The 12,410-nt window shown below is 42.3% G+C and overlaps 1 protein-coding gene across 1 annotated transcript in view; it reads right to left on the bottom strand.

Moving 5' to 3' along the window:
- The window catches only part of LOC120931218 (alanyl aminopeptidase, membrane), a 121,602-nt gene extending 118,433 nt beyond the window's left edge, over nucleotides 1-3,169 (bottom strand). The window contains exon 1 of the mRNA XM_040342453.1: nucleotides 2,815-3,169. The gene's annotated coding sequence lies outside the window, so the exon portion shown is untranslated. The remainder of the gene's footprint in view (nucleotides 1-2,814) is intronic.
- Between the last annotated feature and the right edge of the window lie 9,241 nt (nucleotides 3,170-12,410).

The following is a 12,410-nucleotide window of genomic DNA, read 5'->3' as shown; positions in this document are numbered from 1 at the left end:
AGGTAAGTAAACCATGCCTGTGGCTGCTGCGAGGTGATCCCGAGTCTGACTCGGGGTTACCGATTTTGGTAATGAAATACCAACCCGAGCCAGACTTGGGAATACCGCCAGGGGAATTAAGTCCTATAGGAAAAACAGTACATCCCATAATAAAGCTGTTTTTTGGATAGTAATAAATGCAGAAACTACACATTGCCATAAACGAATGGTCCATACACATGATCCAAAAATCGGATGAAAAATACCGCTTTCTAATCGATCATACGATAATTGGATCATTAGTACAGAGCTTTCGAGAGCCCATCACGACAGTTCATCCCATATATTCCGATCGGACAAACATGAAAAATGTTCTCATACGATACCAGCTTATACGATTTTCCTTTAATCAGTACAGTTGAAGTTTGAAAATACAATAGAAATACACTACAACACATGACATCACTTCCGATTTTTTGTTCTGTCGTACTAGAATTTTCGTCATCTTAGTAATCTCTCCATTTTTAATATGCGACTAGCATGCAAAAACAACGAACGATCTGTCGTACGATTTTCAGATCCTTTGTACGGGCCATAAAACAAGCTGAGAAGATTAATTGCCAGGTGATGTGATCTCTTGGGAGGTTTCGCTTGAGAGTACGGCCTTTCTTAAGCAGGTACAGCCTATTGTGTATATGACTTGGAGGGCTGCATACCCGAATACACCAAAGAGGAGATTCAATAGATTCCATGCTCAAACATAATGACGATAAACAATATGTTTTGTTAATATTTAATGAGCTGTTCCACTTTCCTGATTTCATTAAAGCATGCCAAAGCTGCAGCTACCATAGACCAGAAGGCACAAACTTCTGAATTTTTGAAATAAATAACTGTTTGTAAAACTTATTTTATAGGTTGGTATACTAATATTATTATCATAATATATTGGATATTCTGAAACCTTTTTTTTTATTAAAGGGGGGTTGTAAAGGTTTTATTTTTATTTTCTAAATAGGTTCCTTTAAGCCAGTGCATTGTTGGTTCACCTACCTTTTCCTTTGATTTCCCTTCTAAATGTTTTTTTCTTTGTCTGAATTTATCACTTCCTGTTTCTCCTCAGTAAGCTTGCCCCCATCATCCGAGACGTTCTGGCTGGGGGTTAGTCAGCCAGAACAGCTTACTGAGGAGGAACAGGAAGTGAGAAATTTAGACAAAGAAAAAAACATTTAGAAGGGAAATCAAAGGAAAAGGTAAGTGAACCAACAATGCACTAGCTTAAAGAAACCTATTTAGAAAATAAAAAACAAATATTTACAACCCCTTTAATTACTTAATTGTATATACATACAAAAAAGTTTTAGTTGTACTATGGCTTATATAGTCTTTAGCTACACTGCATTGAAAATATCCTATATTAATATAATTTAGTTGAATACAATTATAATAGTATATTGGATACCTTCACATAAATGTAACACGTTTATATGCATTAGGGAAAAACAAATATAGGATACAGGGGGTTATTTACGAAAGGCAAATCCCTTTTGCACTACAAGTGCAAACTACAAGTGCAAAGTGCACTTGAAATTGCACTGAAAGTGCACTTGGAAGTTCAGTCGCTGTAAATCCGATGGGGACATGCAAGGAAAATAAAAAACAGCATTTTAGCTTGCACATGATTGGATAATAAAATCAGCAGAGCTTCCCCTCATTTCAGATCTACCCCTCAGATTTACAGCGACTGCACTTCCAAGTGCACTTCCAGTGCAATTTTAAGTGCACTTTGCACTTGTAGTTTGCACTTGTAGTGCAAAGTGGATTTGCCTTTCGTCAATAACCCCCATTGTGTTGTATGCTCATGACTAATGCCGCGTACACACGATCAGTCCATCCGATGAGAACGGACCGATGGACCGTTTTCATCGGTTAACCGATGAAGCTGGCTGATGGTCCGTCGCCCCTACACACCATCGGTTTAAAAAAACGTTTGTGTCAGAACGTGGTGATGTAAAACACAACGACGTGCTGAAAAAAACGAAGTTCAATGCTTCCAAGCATGCGTCGACTTGATTCTGAGCATGCGTGGATTTTTAACCGATGGTCGTGCCTACTAACGATCAGTTTTGTCCTATCGGTTAGGAATCCATCAGTTAATTTTAAAACAAGTTGGCTTTTTTTTAACCGATGGTTAACTAACCTATGGCGCCCACACACGATCGGTTTTGACTGATGAAAACTGTCCATCAGACCATTCTCATCGGTTTAACCGATCGTGTGTACGCGGCATAAGTTTACTTAGAAAGTCAATCCAAATTCTGATTTATCAATCGCAGTTCATTTTTGTGCACCCTTCATGTAAAGAAAAGTACAAAAATATACATAAAGTCTTCTGTATTTTAGTGTGTACTAGATAACATAACTTATGTCAAGAATTTGTCTCATTATTGATCCTTGACAGATAAATAGTCTGTTTTTCTAAAAGTAAAACCATTAATCATTTAACATAAATATACTATGTGGTTTTCACTTTTTATGTTATTTGAAATTATAATTTTTTTTAAAATTTGTGTTAAAGATGCTGTCAACAAGTGGTTTTATAATGACTCAAACATAATGAAAAGTACAATTTTAAAACATGGGTAATCCTATGGTTTAGGTAATGCTTGGTGTGTGAAGTATAGGTATCAATAACATGCAACTTTTTAAGTATTCATAAACTGTGGGAATGAAGAGATACAATTCAAATGTCCCATTGATATATGTGCACCAAAGAGAATCCTGGATTGTTCTGAGCAGAATGTGAAACATATACCATCAAGAGATTTGGCTTACCTTTGTCTATTCATTGCTTAAAATAACCTGCATAGAGGATTCTTGCTGTGTCCCATCAGCAATTGTAGCGCTCAGGATAAAGTTAGTCTATTCTTTATAGAAGTTTAGCTCGTGGAATTAGAAAGAAAAGTGATTGCATCCAATGATCCCCCTGACTTGTGCAAGTCAGCCTTTTCACCCACGCAGCTGGAGATACACACTCAAATAGTACAGTACGCTGCTGTAAAACACAGCATAAGTTCAACTTCTTCCTCTTGCTCGCTCTCTCTCAAAATTAGAAACAGGGTAGGCAGAATTTCTCTGAACATAAATGCTAGTAACCTGACCTACTGCCTGAACAGCACATATCCAGAGTTAACCTCTTGTGTGCGATATGTGTTGGTTTTGTCCAATGGCTAGACTTAGAATCTGATGTAGACCTTGTCATATTTTACAAAGGTACCCATATATAGCACCTAAAAAAAAACATAATAACTTTTTGTCTTGTCTTTCAGTTACTGATACCTAGGCATATATTAATTTAGTGAATGTCATTTTGTAATTTATTTTAGGATTACATTAAGTGTGCTGGAAGTATTTCTACTGTCATCCAGCCTTTTCATACTTCTTCCCGGCAGCAATTTGTTGTTAATAATAGACAATTTCACTGACAAAAAAAGAGAAAAAAGGTGATTCATATACACCCACCTTCTACATCTAGGTGGTATGTATAATTTAAATCTAATTTAGACATCTTAACCATTTTATATTAGCCTCAGCATTTTATGATGATTTCCATTTTAGTACACCAACAGTGAAGATTATTGAAATTCATTGAAGCCGTATAGTAGCTTCCAATCAATATCTCACTTCTGCTAATTCCTTGGCTATAAATCAGCGTTTTCAGCCATATTGTTTTCTTTTTTAAGTGTAGCACTCTCTCTCAAAGGGGCTGCTGGATGTATTGGGTCCCACAATACTAATAGGGGTAATGTAATGGACAAGCTAAAGCAATACTGTGACAGAACTGTCCCATACTTCACTTGCGTGCTCCCGTCAGTATACTACTTCCTCCAGTCTGAACATAGATATCAGATATTATAGCCACATATTGCAACCAAGAACAAGGCAGGACTAGTTTAGCTGCAAAACTGGAACTCTTTATTGAACAAGAATACAGGCTTTTTAGACACTACATATCATATGCAAACACAACTGTATACAAAAATATAATTAACATTATAATTATTAAGTTAATTAAACTAGCCACCTGAATACTCAGACATCTCATTCCAAGTCAATCTTGACAGCATCAAGCTCACAAAATACAATACACATTATTAAAAGTATAAACACATTCCCACAGTAGTTTGCTAGCAGACGATAGGTGTGCTAATTACCACAATTAACAATGGGTGAAAGACCCTTAGGAGGCACACTAGACCTTCTTACAATAAACACATTATAGCAGGCGACACCAGACAGGTGGCTTGAGTTGATGACATCACCATCTGCTTTGAGTCTTACAGTGTGAAGCAGTCACTATTGGTAGTGAGGCAGCTTGGCCCTAAACAGGGTCTGTGTGTCTTGGGGAGACATGGACTTGAATCCAAAGTATCATTACTCCAACATTCCTCCAGAATACACCTCACAAAGAATAGTGCTCCCTTAAAAGCCAGGGCCCATAGTCAGTAGGCAAGACGCTAGCTTGCAGTCTCGGGTGAGTCTATCACACATACCAAAAACCTAACTACTATGCACAGGCCCTGTCTAAGCAATGGCCAATGAAATACTAGATCAGTCCAGCTGGTGATGGGGTCTTTGTATTTGAGCACTCAATAAGGTGAACAAGATGATAGCCAGAGGCCTTTCACCACTGATGATTCCTGTTCTTGTCCCAAGTGGTTCCTTGGTGTCCAGCAAAAGTAAGGTGACCAGATTTTTTAAATGAAATCCGGGGACATATTTTTTCTTTACTAGTAATGGGAACAATCAGCAACTCTCTGCCCGTCGCCGCCCACCTCACAGCCTCTCAAGTCTTACTCTTCGGGCCCCGGCTACTACTGGATGGGGAGCGGAGGAAGATCACTCCGCCAGGGAAGGCAAGGAGTTAGGCAGGTGGCTGGCCAGGATTTGAGCCAAGGCAGAAGAACATGTGAGCGAAGCTGAATTGGCATGCGCCCCGAAACTGAAGAAATATTCCCTCCTCTCCGACCAGCACATGATCATCAGAAAGGGGCACAGATATTGGGAAAAATACAACCCCCCTATGCTAGTAGGCACTGCGGAGCGGGGGTGTGTAATTACATTTTTTTTATTTCAATTCTGCACTGATTGTCTTTGAAATTGCCCCTGCCCCCTATTAAATCCAATCTGGGAACAAAACCAGGAACAGACTTGGTCCGGGGACAGTGTCCTCAATCAGGGGACTGTCCCCTGAAACTGGGGATGTCTGGTCACCCTAAGCAAAAGGATCCTCCCTCTCTAAATAGATCTCTGCATTGGTAACAGGCAGTGATAGAGGCAAAGCTGGATGGAGAAAAGCTGGAACAGTGTAACATGTGCAACACATGCCCTCCCCCAGCAGAGAGTCCGAGGTTGCCAACCATCAGCAAATTTAAGGACAGTTTGTAAAAAATCTGTGATTTTTACAACTTTGTAAATATCAGGGGCTGATAATTTGTCATGCTGTGTTGACTTTTGTAAGTTTAAACCAGTCAAATTACTTGTTACCGTATTGTCAGTGTTTTCATATTGTGTTCATACTGTTTAAATATTGTAACTTTCAGGTTATCAGTAAAATATGTGCTAAGTTGGTAAATTTTCCATGTTTTGTCAATAAAAACTCTTCGGGAGGTTGGCAACAATGAGAAAATCCCAGCTTAGTTCCACTCTTAAGATAATGTAGTCTCACTGCCATGTGCCCTTGGGTCCCTCTAGCACACTTACTCAAGCAGATAGCAATAGCCACTGCACAAAGGCCTCCCTCAGCAGTAAACAGCCAGCAGCACCATGTGTGCTAAAGCCATTGCACACAGGCTCTGGGAAAACTGACAGCAGGGTTCCCTCTCCATGCACAAAACAGTCTTTCTCTGCAAGCTTACAGTCCTGGTTCTCAAAGGTGGCCCCTGAGCCAATTGGTACCTGTGCTTCAGGCAGCCTCACATCCTCCCACAACTCTGGCCAGACAACCCTGCTCTTTTTGTGGGTCCCACCTCAACTCCCTCAATCCCATGTGGTCCAGTTGCCTGGTTGCACTTACATCCAATCAGGATGCAGTCCCATCCAGTGCCACACTAGTATCAGATGAGTGATAACCATGCAGTGATTGCTCTCCAAACATGACAAGACCCAAATGTTTTAAAAACCTTAAAGTTACAAACTTTTCAGAAAACAGGCAAGTTCCTTGGAACGCAAGTACTGAAAATGCAGAGGAAATCCCACTGAAAGTGGACAGATTGAACTTAGGTCAGCATACTTTTTTCCTTATGGTCCATCTCCCATCCCTAAAAGCAAGACTGCCAAATACAGACCATGCTTACTTACAACATCTGTAAACTGACAGGCTACCATGGTGTACCTGACACAATGAAACATGAGGGGAGGAGGCACACTGCTGTTGAGCTGTTGCTATGTCATGTTGTTTGATTTTCTTCTCCTCACTAACAATTAGTCAGCGACAATGGTGTGAATATGGCACCTTAGGAAAGGATATATAGGAAACATGCTTGGATGTCTTGATAGCGACAGGCACATTTTCAGCAATAAACAATTTATTGGAGAGTTACACTTGGACCTTTGGTTATGAAAAGCACAATGTACTGTGGCTGCAAATGAACACGGCCTAAAATTAAACATAAGTCTAATTTCTATATTTTACTTTCAGTAATTGTTTATGTAGAAGAATATCTATCAGCCTAAACTGAGGGAAAACATTTTTTTTCTTGCTCATACATCACGGAACACAGAGCCTTTAATTACTTAATGGGTTATGTAGTCCCCACAGGTGATTGGACACTGGTAAACCCAATTAAAATTGAGTTCCTCCCCTATATAACTCCTCCCAAATGGAGAGTACCTCAGTTTTTTCGCCAGTGTCTAAGGTGGTTGGTCACGTTGAATATGCGCTAAGAAGAAAAAGCTCTTTTAATGGTCTTTCTGCAGGGGCCTAGGAGCTATAACCGGATCCATACCTTGGGCCGATATCAAAAGCCTAAGATGGGTGATACCCGGGCCTCGTGTAAAGAAGAAACAAGGTTTGCCTGTAATGTCTCTCTGCGGAGGTCTGGGCTCTGGGATCCAGGCTTTGGTGTACTAATGCAACTGTGGCACGAAATGTTACTGGCAGAGTCTTCTACAGGTCCAGGTATGAGGTTTCTTTAATGGAACCCTTGGTAAGCCTGAAGGTTGGCACAACTTGCCCGCCGGGGTGAAAGCTGTAACTACTTCTTAGTAGCTTTCCTGCGGCGTGGATAAGGTAAGAGAGGATAATTTATTTTAATATTATCTTCTGTGAGTAGGATGTCTTTCCTGGTTTTCATCACTGGAGTTAGTAAGTGCATACCTGGTGTATTCTTACATAGCCATCCAGGACACGCTCTGTAAAGTCGTCAGTTAAAATGCCACTCACCTCCTCCGCTGCAGGCTCTGCCACAAACACATACATTGGTCCCGCCAATATAGCCCCCAGTGATCTTCTCCCCCTTTTCTCTTCGCCCTGGGCGCCGCCATGACGGTCGGTGCACACGCACATGCCAGGAGCGCGCTTTATGCTGTCTAATTGGGCAGATGGAGAGGGGGAGGGCTGTGGTTGCTCGTGCCCGTGCGCAGACACGGTACACCTGTGTGCAGGCACCAAGAGGCTGAATTAAAGCCCAGCACGCAAGAAGCCTTCTGTAAGCAGCATGGACACAGAGCTGTGGGCTGTAAGCATCCCTGTGGATTGAACCAGGCAAACCTAACACTCCTACTCGGCATCAGGATGTGCAGTGAACTAATATATGTGTATTGTAAGACTATAGGACAACAGTGATTGAATTTTTTTGTGGATAGTATCTTTGCTTTGCAGTAAGGACTATGTCCCAGAGAAGAGGTACACAGGCTAGAAAAAGAGGCACCAGAAGATCCCTGCTTATGGCTATGGATTCTGAGCTTGTCGGCAGTTTACTATCTCCCTCTGGCAGTCTGATAGCAGCCTCACAGGATGAGCCCCTATCTGGTTCTGCAGCTTCTCCTATGGCAGCTTCTATATGCGTCACTGAGGATGCTTTAAAAGTTGCTTTGGATGGCTTAGAAGGAAGGATTGCTAATATAATCACAACCTCCTTGAAAGATAGCAGAAAACGGGTAGATCCCCTTCATCTGCTCTGGCTCTCTCATCAGATGAGCATTCTGAGGGTGAAAAATCCCTCTCTGGAGATGAGGATCAGTTGTAGTCTAATGACTTAGAGGATGAGAGAGGATTCCTGTTACCTCTCAGTCGCTAAAGATGCAGGTGCAATATTATGCAGAGATAGTGCGTGCCACTTACAAATTGCCTCCTGTTAAAGCTTCTATGTCCTCTTTGGGATCTCGGAAATCCCCACAGGCTGCATGCTCCTTTCCAGTTCATCCCTCGCTGCATAAATTGATGTATGATGACTGGGTTCACCCAAATAAACTGTTTTCTCCTCCTAAGCAGTTTTCCCTACTTTTTCCTATGGAGGAAGGTTTCACTAAGAAATGGGGGGTACCTGTTATAGATGCAGCTATTTCTTGTGCAAACAAAAGGCCTGTCCTATAGACAATGCTCAGGGCTTTAAGGATCCAACTGATAAAAAGTATGTCAGTTCCTCAAGGAACAAATGAAGCAGATGATTAATCTCCTCCCTACAGAGGAGATTGAGGTTTAGGAGGACCCTCCTAAGGCCTTGTATTTTGCGATTGATGCGATTATGGACTCTGTTCAGCAAGCATCCCGTTTGAATCTCCTGCAGGTACACATGCGCAGGTCCCTTTGGTTAAAACATTGAGAGGCCGAGGTCTATTGTAAAAGATACTTGGCAGCATTCCCCTTTGAGGGAGGATGCTTGTTTGGGGATGACTTGGATAAATACATCCATAAGATTACCGGAGGCAAATCTACTCTGTTGCCGGTAAAAAAGAAGAGTAAACATACTTAATTTAAGCGTTCTCTTTCCCCAGCTCCTGGAATCTCATTTTACAGGCAGCGGTGACGGCCTCCCTAGTCTAACACTAGGGGAAAGGCCCAGAGCCAAGCCCAAGGGCAGAAAAGAACTTGGGGTTCAAAATCTAAGCAGAACCCCAAAACTTCCCTATGAAGGGACACCCCCGCTCGGCCGAGTGGGGGGAAGGCTGCTGCAATTTGCAAACGCCTGGCAGGACGAAGTTTGGGACAAGTGGGTCATCTCCACAGTGTCCTCAGGCTACAAGCTGGAATTCAGAGAACTTCTGCCGCCCCGATCCAGAAAAAAGAAGGCCTTTACTGTTGGCTTTGGAACACCTGTTGTCCCAAGGAGTAATCATGGAGTTAGCCCTAGAGGATCAGGGATCAGGGTTCTACTCAAACCTATTTACGGTTCCAAAGCCAAACGAAGATGTCAGACCTATCCTAGATCTGAAAAGCCTGAATCAGTTTCTGAACATTCGCTCCTTTCATATGGAGTCTGTCCATTCAGTTGTCTCCACCCTCCAGGCAGGAGAATTCCTGGCATCAATAGACATCAGAGATGCATATCTACATGTGCCAATATTCCCCGCTCACCAAAGATTTCTAAGGTTTGCGGTGGATCAGCGCCACTTTCAGTTTGTGGACCTCGAGTGTTCACAAAAATAATGGCCCCAGCCCTGGCAAAGCTAAGGGCAAGGGGCATAGCAGTAACAGCCTATCTGGACGATCTATTGATCATAGACCAGTCCGCTGCACGCTTGGGCCACAATGTGCACAGCACAGTGGAATATTTAGCGTACCTATGCTGGGTCCTCAATCAGGAAAAATCCTCCTTGCAGCCTCAAAGAAGGGTGGAGTATTTGAGCATGATTATAGACATGTCCCAAAGCAAGGTATTACTTCCCAAGCCAAAGGCAAAAGCCATAGGAGACTTGGTCCGAGTGATAAAGGCAAAAAGAAGGCCTTCCATCCATCTATTCATGAGATTATTGGGAAAGATGGTCGCTTTATTCAAGGCTGTCCCTTACGCCCAGTTTCACTCAAGTCTGTTACAGGGCAGAATTCTGTCCGCTTGGAACAAAGATGTTCACACCCTGGCCCTTCCTATGATCTTATCTCCAAAGGTTCGCCAGAGCCTCAATTGGTGGTTGCTCCCCCAAAATCTGTCAAATGGAAATTCCTTCACTCCGGTTACCTGGAAATTGGTAACCACAGATGCCAGCCTTCTTGGCTGGGGGGCAGTTCTGGAAGAGGCATCTGCCCAGGGGAAGTGGTCCGGAGCAGAAAAGCTCCTCCCCATCAACATTTTAGAGATTCGGGCAATTCATCTGGCCCTCAGAGTCTGGTCTTACAGACTGCAGGTTTGGCCTGTTCGGATTCAGTCGGACAATGCTACATCCGTGGCCTATATCAATCACCAAGGAGGCACCAGAAGTCTGGATGCTCAAAGAGAGGTGAATCACATCCTGGCCTGGGCAGAAAGGCATATTCCTCGCCTGTCTGCGGTCTTCATTCCAGGGGTAGAAAATTGGCAGGCGGATTTTAGTCTAAAGTCTAGTCTAAATTTGACGGTTTTGCTGTTGAGACCCACATTCTGAGAAAACGGGGGCTCTCAGATCCATTCCTATCCATTCTGGTTAATGCTAGGAAGCCAGCCTCCAGGCTCATCTACTACAGAATCTGGAAGGCATATGTTTACTGGTGTGAACCCAGAGGATATCATCCTAGGAAGTATGCCATTAATAGGATTCTTGCCTTTCTTCAGTTAGGCTTAAATACGAAGTTGGCCCTGAGCACTATCAAGGGCCAAATCTCGGTCTTGTCGGTATTCTTTCAAAAACCGCTTGCCTCTCATTCTCTAGTCCGGGCCTTTGTTCTGGGAGCACTGCACTTGAATCAGCCGGTTAAGTCTCCCGTTTGCCCATGGGATTTGATTTTGGTATTGTCTGTTTTACATAAGCTACCTTTTAAACCATTACACCATGCTTCTTTAAGTCTTTTGACAAAGAAACTGTTTTTTTTCTCATAGCCATATCCTCAGCAAGGAGGGTATCGGAATTGGCGGCTCTTTCGTGTAAAGAACCGTATATGATTATTCATGATGACAGGGTGGTGCTGCGTCCTCACCCGACTTTCTTACCTAAGGTGGTTTCAGGATTTCATCTGAATCAAGATATAGTCCTACCGTCTTTTTTTTCCAGATCCGCAGTCTCCGGAGGAAGAGAGTCTACACTCTCTAGATGTTGTAAGAGCGGTGAAAGTTTATCTGCAAGCTATGGCTCAGATACGAAAGACTGATTGTCTGTTTATTCTGCCACAAGGCCCAAGGAAGGGCCACACAGCGTCGAAGTCCACTATTGCGAGTTGGATTCGACAAGTCATTATTCAGGCCTATGGTTTAGGAAAGAAGATTCCTCCTTTTCAGGTGAAAGCACACTCGACTAGAGCAGTTGGTGCTTCATGGGCAGTGCATCACCAGGCCTCCATGGCTCAGATTTGTAGGGCTGCTACTTGGTCTTCAGTCCATACATTTACTAAATTCTACCAGGTAGATGTGAGAGGGTACGAGGATGCCGCCTTCGGGTGTAGTGTACTGCAGGCAACAGTATAGATCCAATGGCCCGATGGCGGTCTTATTCTGACCTGTCTCCCACCCCTCAGTTTTTGCATTGCTATGGGACATCCCATTAAGTAATTAAAGGCTCTGTGTCCCGTGATGTATGAGCAAGAAAATATGATTTTTTAATACAGCTTACCTGTAAAATCCTTTTCTTGGGAATACATCACGGGACACAGAGCTCCCGCCCCTCTTCGGAGTTAAACGTGAGACACTTATTGCTTTGCTGCAAAACTGAGGTACTTATATAGGGGAGGAACTCAATTTTAATTGGGTTTACCAGTGTCCAATCACCTGTAGTGACTACATAACCCATTAAGTAATTAAAGTCTCTGTGTCCCGTAATGTATTCCCAAGAAAATAATTTTACAGGTAAGCTGTATTAAAAAATCCTATTTTTTATATATTTTTTGGGGGATATTTATTAGAAGTAAAAAATATTGCTTTTTTTTCAAAATTGTCACTCTATTTTTGTTTATAGTAAATAGAAACCACAGAGGTGATCAAATACCACCAAAAGAAAGCTCTATTTGTGGGGAAAAAATACATAAATTTTGTTTGACATCCACGTCGTACGACCGCGCAATTGTCAGTTAAAGTGACGAAGTTCCGAATCGCAAAAAGTGCTCTAGTCTTTGGCCAGCCAAATGGTCCGGGGCTTAAGTGGTTAACAAATATTTCTATATATTATGGACCTTTATATCTCTGTGCCAGCAACTATATCTTTGTAAAACTGTACAAACCATATAGTTAAAGAGGAAATGATATAGAAATATATACATAAAACGAAACTATATAGACCGTGGGGCAGATCCACAAAGCGAGTACGCC

Source organism: Rana temporaria, chromosome 3 (assembly GCF_905171775.1).
Source record: "Rana temporaria chromosome 3, aRanTem1.1, whole genome shotgun sequence".
Lineage (NCBI taxonomy): Eukaryota > Metazoa > Chordata > Amphibia > Anura > Ranidae > Rana > Rana temporaria.
Note: the sequence above shows the minus strand (reverse complement) of the source record. Positions and strands in the feature narration are given on the sequence as shown.